The 12,533-nt window shown below is 44.7% G+C and overlaps 1 protein-coding gene across 3 annotated transcripts in view; it reads left to right on the forward strand.

Annotated features, from left to right (window-relative positions):
• Positions 1-12,533, forward strand: part of pkig (protein kinase (cAMP-dependent, catalytic) inhibitor gamma) — a 63,012-nt gene that overhangs the window by 45,051 nt on the left and 5,428 nt on the right. Inside the window, exon 2 of one of the 3 annotated variants that reach the window (XM_084333817.1) lies at positions 4,720-4,831. The exons of the other annotated variants lie outside the window; for them this stretch is intronic. The gene's annotated coding sequence lies outside the window, so the exon portion shown is untranslated. The remainder of the gene's footprint in view (positions 1-4,719; positions 4,832-12,533) is intronic. 3 annotated transcript variants of the gene reach the window in all.

The raw sequence follows: 12,533 nt of genomic DNA on the forward strand, positions 1-12,533 counted from the left end.
GCACGATATACAATAAATGAACGACTATTTACTTCACATTAGATTAGGTCGAACTTGACGTTACTGCATTAAACTCTGACACTTTACTATTCTATTCGCACATGTTCTCAACGCACGAGTTGCTCACTTCACCACGATGAACTACGTTGGCTTGTTTAGATGGACAAGCAGGTGCTCGGGGTAAGGTGGGGTAAGGTACTGCTGTGCGCACCTTGCGCGGTATATATACTTAAGTGATTTTCTAGTCCCAAACCGCAGTCTTTGTCTGGTATCGATACGCTGTCTCCGGGCATGTTCTGACATGCCTGAACTTGTCTTTGAACCTGACGTTGGGGGCCTGCGAGCTGGCGCCTAGGGGCGCTGTCCAATAAGGAGAGCGAATATTACTCTGGTTTGAACGCAGGTAAAGGGATATTCCGTGTATATATAAATAATATACAAAGTATATCAAACAATAAAGGTAGATTCTCAGTTTTAATCTGGCCCTTCACAACAAGTACCTTACAGCAAGAAAGAGTGAAATTCCATTTGTTGTGGCCCTTGACCATAGCAGCTTCCAATAATATATAAATACAATAACATTAGCATAAAATAACATACAATTACTCAAATAAAGATGACTATATAGTAGGGCTGTCTTAAATACTTCGAAGCTTCGTTCGATAGGCATGGGATTCGAATATGAATATTTTTTTCGAATATATAATTTTTTTTTTTTTTTTAATCAACTCTGCCTCTCTTTGTTAACTACAACAAGCAATGCTGTTTGTTATTTAAGATGAGGTCGGACTCGGCACTGACAGATTTGTGTTCATTGTGCTGCTTTTATAAAGCCTCAAATGACGTCGTCTTACAATATTTCATGAAAGCAAAGTGTTTTGTTTGTCTAAGATTTAAAAAGGTTTAAACTTTACAGCACTGACAAAGTTGAACAAAGTGCTGTATGAGTCCCACAACATGTAATTTTTTTTATTTATTTTTTATTCTTTTTTTTTTATCTCGAAGCTTCGAATTAAAATAGAATCTCGGCCCCGAAGCTTCGAATTCCAAAAAAATATTCGAAGGTCAGCCCTGCTATATAGTATACACAGTTCTAAAAAGTGTGCAGTGCAGATAACAGGATTTGTAGATATTGTTCAGTTCCACCCCCCCCCCCCCCCCCCCCCCCCCACTCCCCCATCATAACCCACGGCCTCTGTTAGGTGTGAATGAATCTATTGTTTGGGACCAAAAGGGATTCTCCAACATATCCCACTCAACGATTAACTAGAGATATGAACGGGCGGCTACACCCGTCTCCCGCTGACTGAGGTCACCAGTGTGTCGGCGTTCCCCGTCACTTTACATGTTAATTTACATGATACAAATGTCAGCGGCTGAATAATAATAACCATAACAACCTGCATTGCTGTGTGTAGTCGGCAGCACAACACAAACACGCTTGTTATTACAGCGGGGTCTGCATGCAGGGAGAAAGTGGTTTAAAGGCCACATCCTCAATCGAAACGTAAACAAAAGAGTAGCCCCACCGCTGAAAAAAAAATCCAAATATGGTACTGGATGAATTTCATGGAATGGGACTAAGTGAGTTCTTCTTGATACAAGGGCTGACGGTATATGTTGTATTATGGTATATGTGTTGACTAAGCCTGACAGCTGTAAAAGTTTGTTTACACGTGAAACGTTTGTAAACATCAAACTCATGTAATGACGGGTTAAGAATATTCCAAAAGCCTATCTTTCCACCTGCAGGTCAAATTCTTCAGTAACATTTTGTACACTCACTCACTCACCCAGAATAAAATAAAATAAACGAAATTGTCAAAGTCAGCTTTATTGTTGTTTCTCATAATGTGCACGACATAGAGACATTTAATTGCTTTCCCCCTTCCCACGGTGTATATAAAAAAACATATCTAATATAAACAAAGTAACATATAGGACACTATAAACATAAAGTAACATAGGGACATTTACATTTAGTCATTTAGCTGACTTTTATCCAAAGCGACTTACAAGTTCTGTACGACAAGTCAGCAAGAAGGGTACAACTCTATCAGCTGAGTAACAATATTCATCAAAGTGTTGAGTGCTACAGTGTAGGTTAGTTTATTAGGACAAGTGCATGACAGTAAGGTTAGTTTGTTTAAATAAAATTTGATAATGGTTGACACAATGTACACACACTATATACATGACTATATACAGTCTAAACGGTGAATAAAAAAAATTAATGAATGTTTGAAATAAATATAGGAGGTAAAAGAGAACTTAGTGCAAAACCTTTTTTTTTAAATTGTGGATTGGGGCTTTAAGAAGCGGTATTAAAGCCCTCAGTCACAGCTGAGTCCAGGCAGGCAGAGTAAACACGAGAGACGAGCGCGGCACGTCACTGTCTTCATCATCCCTCCACGGACACCTGTTGATGATCTCATGGCAGCCAGGGTCTGATCCACATGCACGGGCAGGCCAACTAATTAAACAGGAGACTGGCAATTAGACAGAAGGTCCCGAAAGCAACATAACAACAACCGTGGCCATTGGAAGGGAACAAGTGAAACAACAAACACGTCCCCTGCTCGAGTAGATGGAGACGCCGCCGTTCACTGTCGTGTTTGTGTTCCAGCGTTGGTCCACGACGGAGCAGGGGAATTCCCAACTGACCCACCCTTTTTCCCCCCATCAATGTCATCTTCTAGGCAAAATCCTACATCTGCATCCAAAAGTGCGTGTTCATCTTTTTCAGTTGAAATCATAGAATTAGGGGGTGGCTGATTGGCGCAGTGGGCAAGGCACTCGCCTCTAACGCAGGAGACGCTGGGTTCGAGCCCAGCTCTCGGCGTTGCTACCGGCTGGCCGGTCGTTCGAGAGCTCGAGCTGCTGCGGTGAAAAGATGCGACAGGCTGCCTCCTCGTGTACCGGAGGGGACACGTGATGCAAGGCTTCTGTCCTCACTACAACCGACCTGTGGGAGGCATAGTCTAGCAACGTTCAAGACAGGGGAGGGAAGAATTGGATACACGAAATTGGGATGGGAGGAAAATAGAAAATGGGGAGGAAAAAGTGGATCAAAAAAGAAATCATAGAATTAGCTCTCAAAGTGTGAAATAGGCTTGTGATTTTGTCTGTTCACGGCTCTCGTTTTTTTCTGCTGCAGTGAGCTGGGTTAGCATTTGGGGTATCTTTGGATACAGGCTACTAGCCTAGCTTAAGACTCCGAGAGGTGTTTTTGGCCAGTGATCCATATCCGCTTCCATTCATTTGTGCTATGCTAAGCTATCTTGCCCCCAGATAGCTTTCTAGCGAACGCACAATAGAGGAAATTGGTATCCATCTTCTTGTCTGACTCCATAACGTTGCAGTGTTCCTTTTTAATAACGGAATATACCATTTATTTTTAGTTTTGTATCCAAAATCAATTTGTAAAGTTTCATTCAGATAGGATGAAAGGATTTTTCCCGGCCTTTTCAACTGCTGTACCTCCCCTTTATGAATCCTGTTCGGTACTCGATATTGGAGGATCTTTAGAAGTTTGGTTCTCAGGCGACTGGGTGGCGTAGCGGAGATTGTGCTCGTCACCAATGCAAGAGACTCCGGTCTCGACTCCCCGAGTCAGTGTTGCCTGCGGCTTGGGCCAGTCGTCATACTATCTCAATTGGCAGAGGTAGCGGGTGGAAAGTCGATGGGTGGGGATTGGACGTTGTGGACAGCGACTCCTACAGGTCGGTTGGGTGACGCCTGTAAAGCAGAGACGGGAAGTATCGGGGGGGCAGCGTGAGCCTCCCACGCGTTACTCCTCGCCATTGAGAGTCTGCGCTGTCTGGTGAAAAGATGCGACAGGCTGCCTCCTCGTCTACCGGAGGGGACACGTGATGCAAGGCTTCTATCCTCACTACAGCCGACCAGTGGGAGGCATAGTCTAGCAACGTTCAAGACGGGGGGGGAGAATTGAAGGGGAGAATTGGCGATACGAAATTGGGATGGGAGAAAAAAATTGAAAAATAAGGAGAAAAGGTGGATAAAAAAAAGGCTTGGTATTGTTTGAAACTTAACAAGATAACGGTGTGAATACCAATACCTGGAATGCGATACCGATACCAAAGCAATACTTTTTCCGATACCTTACTTTCCACGGGTTATGTGCATTGCGTGTGCTGTGTAAGCCAATCAAAGGATTTGTTTGTATTCGGCTGAACAGTAGAAATGGTCAATCACCAGCCTTGTATCTTGAAACGTAGGCTATACGTAGGCTAGCTTGCGCGGTGGCAGTTGGGAGGTTTTCACTCGTTTGAACGCACATGTAAGTAGGTCGGTGACCTCAAGTCAGCGGCAGACTGGTGTAGCCGCCCGTTCATATCTCTAGTTAATCGTTGAGTGGGATATGTTGGAGAATCCCTTTTGGTCCCAAACAATAGATTCACCTATGACAACCTCCGTGAGGAATCCCAACCTGATCCCCGGCCCAAAGGAATCCCAACTTGAGACATAAGAGCAAAATGGCCGCCGTGTGTGAATGTGGTGCATTCTGGGACTTGATCAGAGCCATGTCAAAACGGAAAACAATGGGGGGGGGGGGGGGGTCTAACGGGAGCTAAAATTAAACATTTTTTATACAGAAATCACATCCCTGCATATTCTCTAAAGAGTCTCTGGCCTAGTTCTCATTCGGTAGGCCTTTTGATGGCAGTTCTTAGTACTTTCATGTGTATCCCAATGCAGGGTGAAACCGGGCAGCGCGGTGTCTTTGCTCGGAGGCCAGAGGTTGCCGTTGAATCGGGGATCACAGCGACCAGCTGTGGCGATGGGAATACAGATGGTCTCATTGTCTCCGGTAGGAACACTAAAGGGGAGACGCTGTCGCCCGCAGCGGTGTGATTTCCTGAGTTACCGGGCTTCTCCTCCCCGAGAGGCCGAGATACCCTGCGTGGCCCAAGGTTCAATACTGGCCACTAATACTCCTTACATAACGGCACCAGTACATCTGCACGGCCCCCCGGGGAATGACCCTGGGCGGGAGGGAGGGAGAGGGAAGGAGAGGTAGAGGGAGGGAGAGGGAGACGTAGAAGGGGAGGGAGGGAAGGAGAGGGGGGAGGGAAAGAAAGGGGGGGGAGGGAGATAAATAGTGGCGGAGGGAGAGGGAGGGAGGGAAAGAAAGGGGGGGGAGGGAGAGGGATGTTTGATCTCTTGAAAGATACTGCCAGGATTATGAGAAAAGAAAAAGGCTTTTGGGAACCAGCTGGCCCTGGGTCAGGGTGTCATTATAACGATAGAGGATCTGCCAACGGTTTGTCTCTTCTCTCTCTCAACAAGGCGTTTCTGTTCACCCTCCAATGGAACTCTCTGATCCCCACACATTCTACACATGTGCTGTTTTTCACATAATTCAAACCAATAGAACTTGTTTGATAAAAATATGATTACGCTCTTTCTCTCTCTCTTTCACTCCTAACCAGCCCGACCTCGCTTCACATATGTAAATAAAGTACTTTATTGACTATATTGACCACAGGAAAAAGGTACTGAAAACATTTGAGTTCCCCTGCTGCTGGGAACCCTAACCTTAACCACACTGTTACATCTGGGTGGGTGGGTGTCTTAGTCTAGTGGTGAGAGCTGTGTTTGTATCAGGTCGGTGGGTACCCTCTTAGTCTAGTGGTGAGAGCTGTGTTTGTATCAGGGTCGGTGGGTGTCTTAGTCTAGTGGTGAGAGCTGTTTGTATCAGGGTGGGTGGGTGGGTACCCTCTTAGTCTAGTGGTGAGAGCTGTGTTTGTATCTGGGTGGGTGTCTTAGTCTAGTGGTGAGAGCTGTGTTTGTATCAGGGTGGGTGGGTGTCTTAGTCTAGTGGTGAGAGCTGTGTTTGTATCAGGGTGGGTGGGTACCCTCTTAGTCTAGTGGTGAGAGCTGTGTTTGTATCAGGGTGGGTGTCTTAGTCTAGTGGTGAGAGCTGTGTTTGTATCAGGGTGGGTGTCTTAGTCTAGTGGTGAGAGCTGTGTTTGTATCAGGGTGGGTGTCTTAGTCTAGTGGTGAGAGCTGTGTTTGTATCAGGGTGGGTGAGTGTCTTAGTCTAGTGGTGAGAGCTGTGTTTGTATCAGGGTGGGTGTCTTAGTCTAGTGGTGAGAGCTGTTTGTATATCAGGGTGGGTGGGTGTCTTAGTCTAGTGGTGAGAGGTGTGTTTGTATCAGGGCACCCTCAAAACTGTCCTCAAAGAGCACCTACGGGAGGCTGCAATTCGAAACTGGCCCTCGTAAATGTCCAACCCCCCCCCCCCCCCCTCCTAATGTACAGTTTCCTCCCCCTCGAATGTATATAGTTTCTGTTAGGATCTATGTTAAACAGTACTGTAGTGTATTTGTATATCTTGTATGTCATAAATGTAACGGTACTGTTCTGCATGTCATGGATGTCTTAAATGTCATGATATATGTATGTTGTGTTGTGTATGTCATAAATGTCATTATGAATTGAAAATGGGGGACCCTGATGTAAACGAGACTAAAGTCTTTCTCTGGTCTGCATCCCCTTAACAATTGTGTGTATTGAGATGTACTGTATTATACCCATTCTGCAATCTGTTAATAAAATGTTCAATCAGTCTTAGTCTAGTGGTGAGAGCTTTGTTTGTATCCGGGTCGGTGGGTGTCATAGTCTAGTGGTGAGAGCTGCGTTTGTATCAGGGTGGGTGTCCTAGTCTAGTGGTGAGAGCTGTTTGTATCAGGGTGGGTGTCTAGTGGTGAGAGCTGTGTTTGTATCAGGGTGGGTGTCTTAGTCTAGTGGTGAGAGCTGTGTTTGTATCAGGGTGGGTGGGTGTCTTAGTCTAGTGGTGAGAGCTGTGTTTGTATCAGGGTGGGTGTCTTAGTCTAGTGGTGAGAGCTGTGTTTGTATCAGGGTGGGTGTCTTAGTCTAGTGGTGAGAGCTGTGTTTGTATCAGGTGGGTGTCTTAGTCTAGTGGTGAGAGCTGTGTTTGTATCAGGGTGGGTGTCTTAGTCTAGTGGTGAGAGCTGTGTTTGTATCAGGGTGGGTGTCTTAGTCTAGTGGTGAGAGCTGTGTTTGTATCAGGGTGGGTGTCTTAGTCTAGTGGTGAGAGCTGTGTTTGTATCAGGGTGGGTGTCTTAGTCTAGTGGTGAGAGCTGTGTTTGTATCAGGGTGGGTGTCTTAGTCTAGTGATGAGAGCTGTGTTTGTATCAGGGTGGGTGTCTTAGTCTAGTGGTGAGAGCTGTGTTTGTATCAGGGTGGGTGGGTGTCTTAGTCTAGTGGTGAGAGCTGTGTTTGTATCAGGGTGGGTGGGTGTCTTAGTCTAGTGGTGAGAGCTGTGTTTGTATCAGGGTGGGTGTCTTGGTCTAGTGGTGAGAGCTCTGTTTGTATCAGGGTGGGTGTCTTAGTCTAGTGGTGAGAGCTGTGTTTGTATCAGGGTGGGTGGGTGTCTTAGTCTAGTGGTAACATCACTCGCCCACGACCACAAAATAAAGTAAATACATTACTTATGGCTATAACATAAAGTTGTATCTTTTTTCCTGTGGTCGATTAGTACTTTATTAGTACGTTTTCTGACGAGACTGTTTTCCTAACCCACCTTTTCTTCTTCACAAGAGTTCCTATTGGTAGACTAACTTCCAGTTAAAAGGTAGCGTAGTTGTTTCGTGGTGTTCTGTCTGGGGGTTTTGTTCTGTTCCACACAATGCTGTATCTCCCCAGTCCCACTGGGTCTGGTTATCGGTACATCCTCGCCAGGCCTTGAGGGGGATGTTGGCAATGGAAGGTGTTTACGGTGGTACCAGACCAATCCAGTGACTTCATTCAAATACTGTAGTAATTGGAAGTAATTCTACTTAACGGTAGGATCAGATCAGACCAGTAGAGTCCAGTGACTAATAATCCTACTGGCAGCAGTGCCAGACCTTCCATCAAGTGGTGTTTGGGAATAATTCTTGGTGTTTATTTTAATCTCCTTGGCGGTCCGGATGAGTGAAGTTGTACCATATCATGGGCAGATCCCACTGTGTCTCTTCAGTCACAGAAAAGCATTCTGAGAGGGAGAAAGAAAGAAAGTGATATCGTTTGTGATAATGATGTGACGAGCCACACTTTTTAAATAATTACCTTCAAATATTATTAGACCCAGGACTGCCTGGTTACTTACTACCTCCCCTGGTATCAGAGCCAGAGTCGGACGTCATTGGGCCTACTTAACACAATGCCTGTTCTATCGCTTTCTTTCCTTCTTTATTTTCCTTTCTTTTTTCCTTTCCTTCTTTCTTTCTTTCTTTCTTTCTTCCTTTCTTCCTTCCTTCCTTTCTTCCGTCCGTCTGTCTTTTCTGGAGCAGCCTTGTGTTTTCTGTCCCCCTCCTGGTCTCTGAGGAGCCACCAGCTGTATGGTGTTGTAGTGGTTGTTGGCAGGATCCATGATGACCCAGTTATATGTGGACCGAGGACAGAAAACAGAGGAGGAATGAAATGGCAGCTAATGCAGCTCCGTATATGGCAGGCTCTCCGCTGGCGCTCCTTCTGGCTGTCAGTCCCTGCCTGCCCCTCTGGAAGGTTTCAAGCCAATTTGCTTTGTTTTTTGTTTTTTTTCTCTCTTATCGATCAGTGCCTTTTTTTTGTGTAGTCTAGGTTTCTAGTCTGAATCATTGCTCTTGAGTCGTAGTAGGCGGTACCTTTAGCCAAAGTGAAACTGATTGAATGATTCGTGTATAGGTAAGTGAAGGCCTTTTTGTAGTTAGGCCTAACAAAATTAATAGTTGGTTTCAGGTTGGTTGTCAGTTTGGCCATGGGTAGGTAGGGAATTTATTTTATTTAATTTTTTTATTTTATTCTTTCCCACGGCGACTATGGATAGGGAATTTCTTTATTTAATTAAAATGTTCACAACAACATGGATGCATGTACTCTGCCAGCATGTTTAATATCCATAATACTAAATGTTTGACTAAGATTTCTATGAAACTTCATTCTTAAAAAAAAAAAAAAAATGATTTTTTTTTTTTTTAATATAATTTTTTTTTTAAACTCATAAAATATATTGGGTCGCACCTAAATCGGCAGGGTCGGTCGGCAACCTGAAACCAACTATTAATTTTGTTAGGCCTTAGTTGTCGTAGTTGGTTAGTATATACCAGTATAGCTGGTTAAGGACTGGGGTGAGTTCTGTTGTAATTGGGACAAATTCAGATTTTTTAGTTTTTCCTGTTGCAATTAGAGGACGATCAATTAGCACGGATGTCATGGTGGCATTAGAAATAGAAATGGTAAATTATGAACGGCTTCTTTCTAACTTGTTATTAATTCACTGCATCAACTCTCTGCTTCATTCTAACTTACAACTCTCGGCTTCATTCTAACTTGTTATTATTAATTCACTGCATCAACTCTCAGCTTCATTCTTTTATTTTTTATTTTTTTATTGATCTTTTTCCCCCTCCTTTTTCCTCAGATTTTCTCCCATCCCAATGGTAGTCGTTATGCCAATTCCCAATCCCCTTCCTGGTCACTGCACACTTACCCCCCACAGTCGGTCTGGGAGAGTGGAGGCTACCACGTGCTTCCTCCGACACACGTCTAGCCAATCAACCGCTTCTTTTCACCTGGCAGCGCGGACTCTCACTGAGAGGGTGTAACGTGTGGAAGGATCACACTACCCCCCTTAGATCCTATCCGCGCTGAGCAGGCGCCCCGACCGAACTGTAGGAGTCGCTGTTTTACAACGACCCGGACCCACCCCGCCAGCTTTCCCACCCTCTAATACTGCCAATTGTATTAGTGTGATTGTATCACTCACTGCATCAACTCTCGGCTTCATTCTAACTTGTTATTAATTCACTGCATCAACTCTCAGCTTCATTCTAACTTCACTGTATCAACTCTTTTCTGAGGCACAGCATGGCACTGAAGGGCTCTTTCTGCCCCCTCCCCCCCCCTCTCTCCCTTCTCTCTCTCTCTCCTCTCTGCCCTCTGTCTTTCAATTCAATTGAAAGGGGCTTTATTGACATATAAAACATACGTTTACTCTCTCTGCCCTCTCTCTCTCCCTACCCTCTCTCTGTCCCGCCTCTCACATTTTATCATGTCTATTCTACTTATTTTATTACTATTTAGCTATTATTTACTATTGTATTCTTGCACAATCGAAGCGGGCATGGCCAACCGCATTTCACTGTGAATGAATGAATGAAAACTTTATTTAACAGATTGCAGAATGGGTACAATACAGTACGGCTCAATACACACAATTGTTAAGGGGATGCAGACCAGAGAAAGACTTTCGTCTTGTTTACATCAGGGTCCCCCATTTTCAATTCATAGTGACATTTATGACATAGGGACATACATGACATACAGGTATTTAGTACTGTTACATTTGTGACATATACGATATGCAAATATGCAGTACTGTTACCCATAGATCCTGACAGTCAGAGTATATACATATGATGGGGAGGAGACTGTACATTTGGAGGGGGTTGGTGGGTGGGTGGGAGGGAAATATACATACGGTGGGGAGAGAATATATACATACGGTGGGGAGGAGACTGTACATTAGGAGGGGTTGGGTGGGTGGGAGGGAAATATGGGGAGGAGACTGTACATTAGGAGGGGGTGGGTGGGTGGGAGAGAAATATACATACGGTGGGGAGAGAATATATACATGCGGTGGGGAGGAGACTGACTATTAGGAGGGGGTGAGTGGGTGGGGGGGTTTGGACATTTACGGTGGCCAGTTTCGAATTGCAGCCTCCCGTAGGTGCTCTTTGAGAGCGGTTTTGAATGTGGGTAGGGATTCACATTCCTTTACAGCTGTGGGTAGGGCGTTCCATATTGATGTGGCATAATTGCGAAACGTTTTTAGTCCCTTGTTTGAGCCGAATCTGCGTTTAACATGATTTGTTGAGCTTCCTCTGGTGTTGTGGTCGTGGTATTCACTGACCTTTGGGAAGTATTTTGACATGTACATGGGTACCTTAGTCGTATAGTGTATCTTGTAGACCCTGTATGCCCTGGTATGTATGTGATAAATAAACCTCTTGAAACTCACTCTCTCTCTCTCTCTCTCGTACCCTATGTGGTGTCTTTCACGGCTCCATGCTGTCCGTTGTGTTGCATGTTGTCGTGTAACAGTTGTGTCTCAGCTGTTGAACTGTCTGCTACCGTGGTTCAGTTCCAGACGCTCACCCGCCTGGTGCAGCGGAACAAGTGGCGTCGGCGATGGAGCGCCAGCGATTTTTGCGATTGAAACAACGGCTGTTCCGTCGTAGTTGTGTTTAGTGTACCGGGCCAGCTGGTTAAGGACTGGGGTGAGTTAGTTGTCATACAGAAGTACAGAATACTTTTATACAAAATGCTTCTTTCTGTTTCGCTCCAGAGACTGTGCTAGACAAAAATAGATAAGTATAAAATAAGTATAGCAAGTATAAAATAGAAGTCAAGTACGTAGACACAAGTGTTCAGTATGTACATATATACAATGTACAATGCAGAGTAGAAGTAACTGAGTTACCATACAATATACTATACAATGTAATAATATACAATATACTATACAGTGCAAAGCAGAAATGGGATGAGGTACAATTTACAGTAAGGTGTAATGAGGTATGGGTTGTAGTGCAAATTCTTTACCAATAAATATAAAGTGTGTTTAGGTGTTCTAAAGTGGGTGCTACAGTGAGTGTGTGCATGTGGATGTGTGTGCTGTGCGTGCATTTGATGGTTGTTACATAGTGTTATTGTCATTTAGCATCCTGATGGCCTGAGGATAGAAGCTTCTTCTGAGTCTCTCTGTGTTTGCCATGAGACTCCGGTATCGCTTGCCTGACCGCAGCAGTTCAAAGAGGCAGTTGTTGTCCTCGAAGCATTTGCATTTGAAAAGTCACTCCAGTAGTCGTTCCCAAAAGGAAATGGCACTGCTGCACACGGCGTTACTTCCCGGACACGTCCCAAACCAGTTATATTCATCCCAAAGTGAAGAAGACGTGGTTAGATGTGAATTCAGGCCCCCCCCCCCCCCACATCTAACATCGTGGGACTGTCCCTGGCTGATTCGGTCTCATACCGACGCAATCTTTTCTTTATTTTTATTTGAGACTTTAGTAAAGCTGAGCTGTACTTTCTGAATGTGTGATGTCATAATGACATCACACATTTCCAACTCCTCAGCTCCGCACCTCTCAAACCAAATTGATTTGTACAGGACTGTTTATATTTCTGGTATCTGTGTGGAGAGACTATGGGCGTAATAAATCAACGTAATATAACATTATTTTGGTGGAGTCAGTGTCCCTCAGTGGATCAGGAGGTAGAGCAGTTGTCTTGGTAGTCGGAAGGTTCCCGGGTCTATTCCCGGCCAGCGGGTCGAAATGTCCTTGAGCAAGACACTTACTTACCCCTAACCCCGATGAGCAGGTTGGCACCTTGCATGGTCGCCTCCCCTGTCGGTGTGCGAGTGAACGGGTAAAATGTGAGGAACCAATTGTATAGCGCTTTGGATAAAAAGCTGTTCTATAAATGCACCATTGTCGTGACCGCCGGGCCCAGCGGTA

This window comes from Notolepis coatsorum (genome assembly GCF_963971535.1).
Source record: "Notolepis coatsorum genome assembly, chromosome: 17".
Taxonomy (NCBI): Eukaryota; Metazoa; Chordata; class Actinopteri; order Aulopiformes; family Paralepididae; genus Notolepis; species Notolepis coatsorum.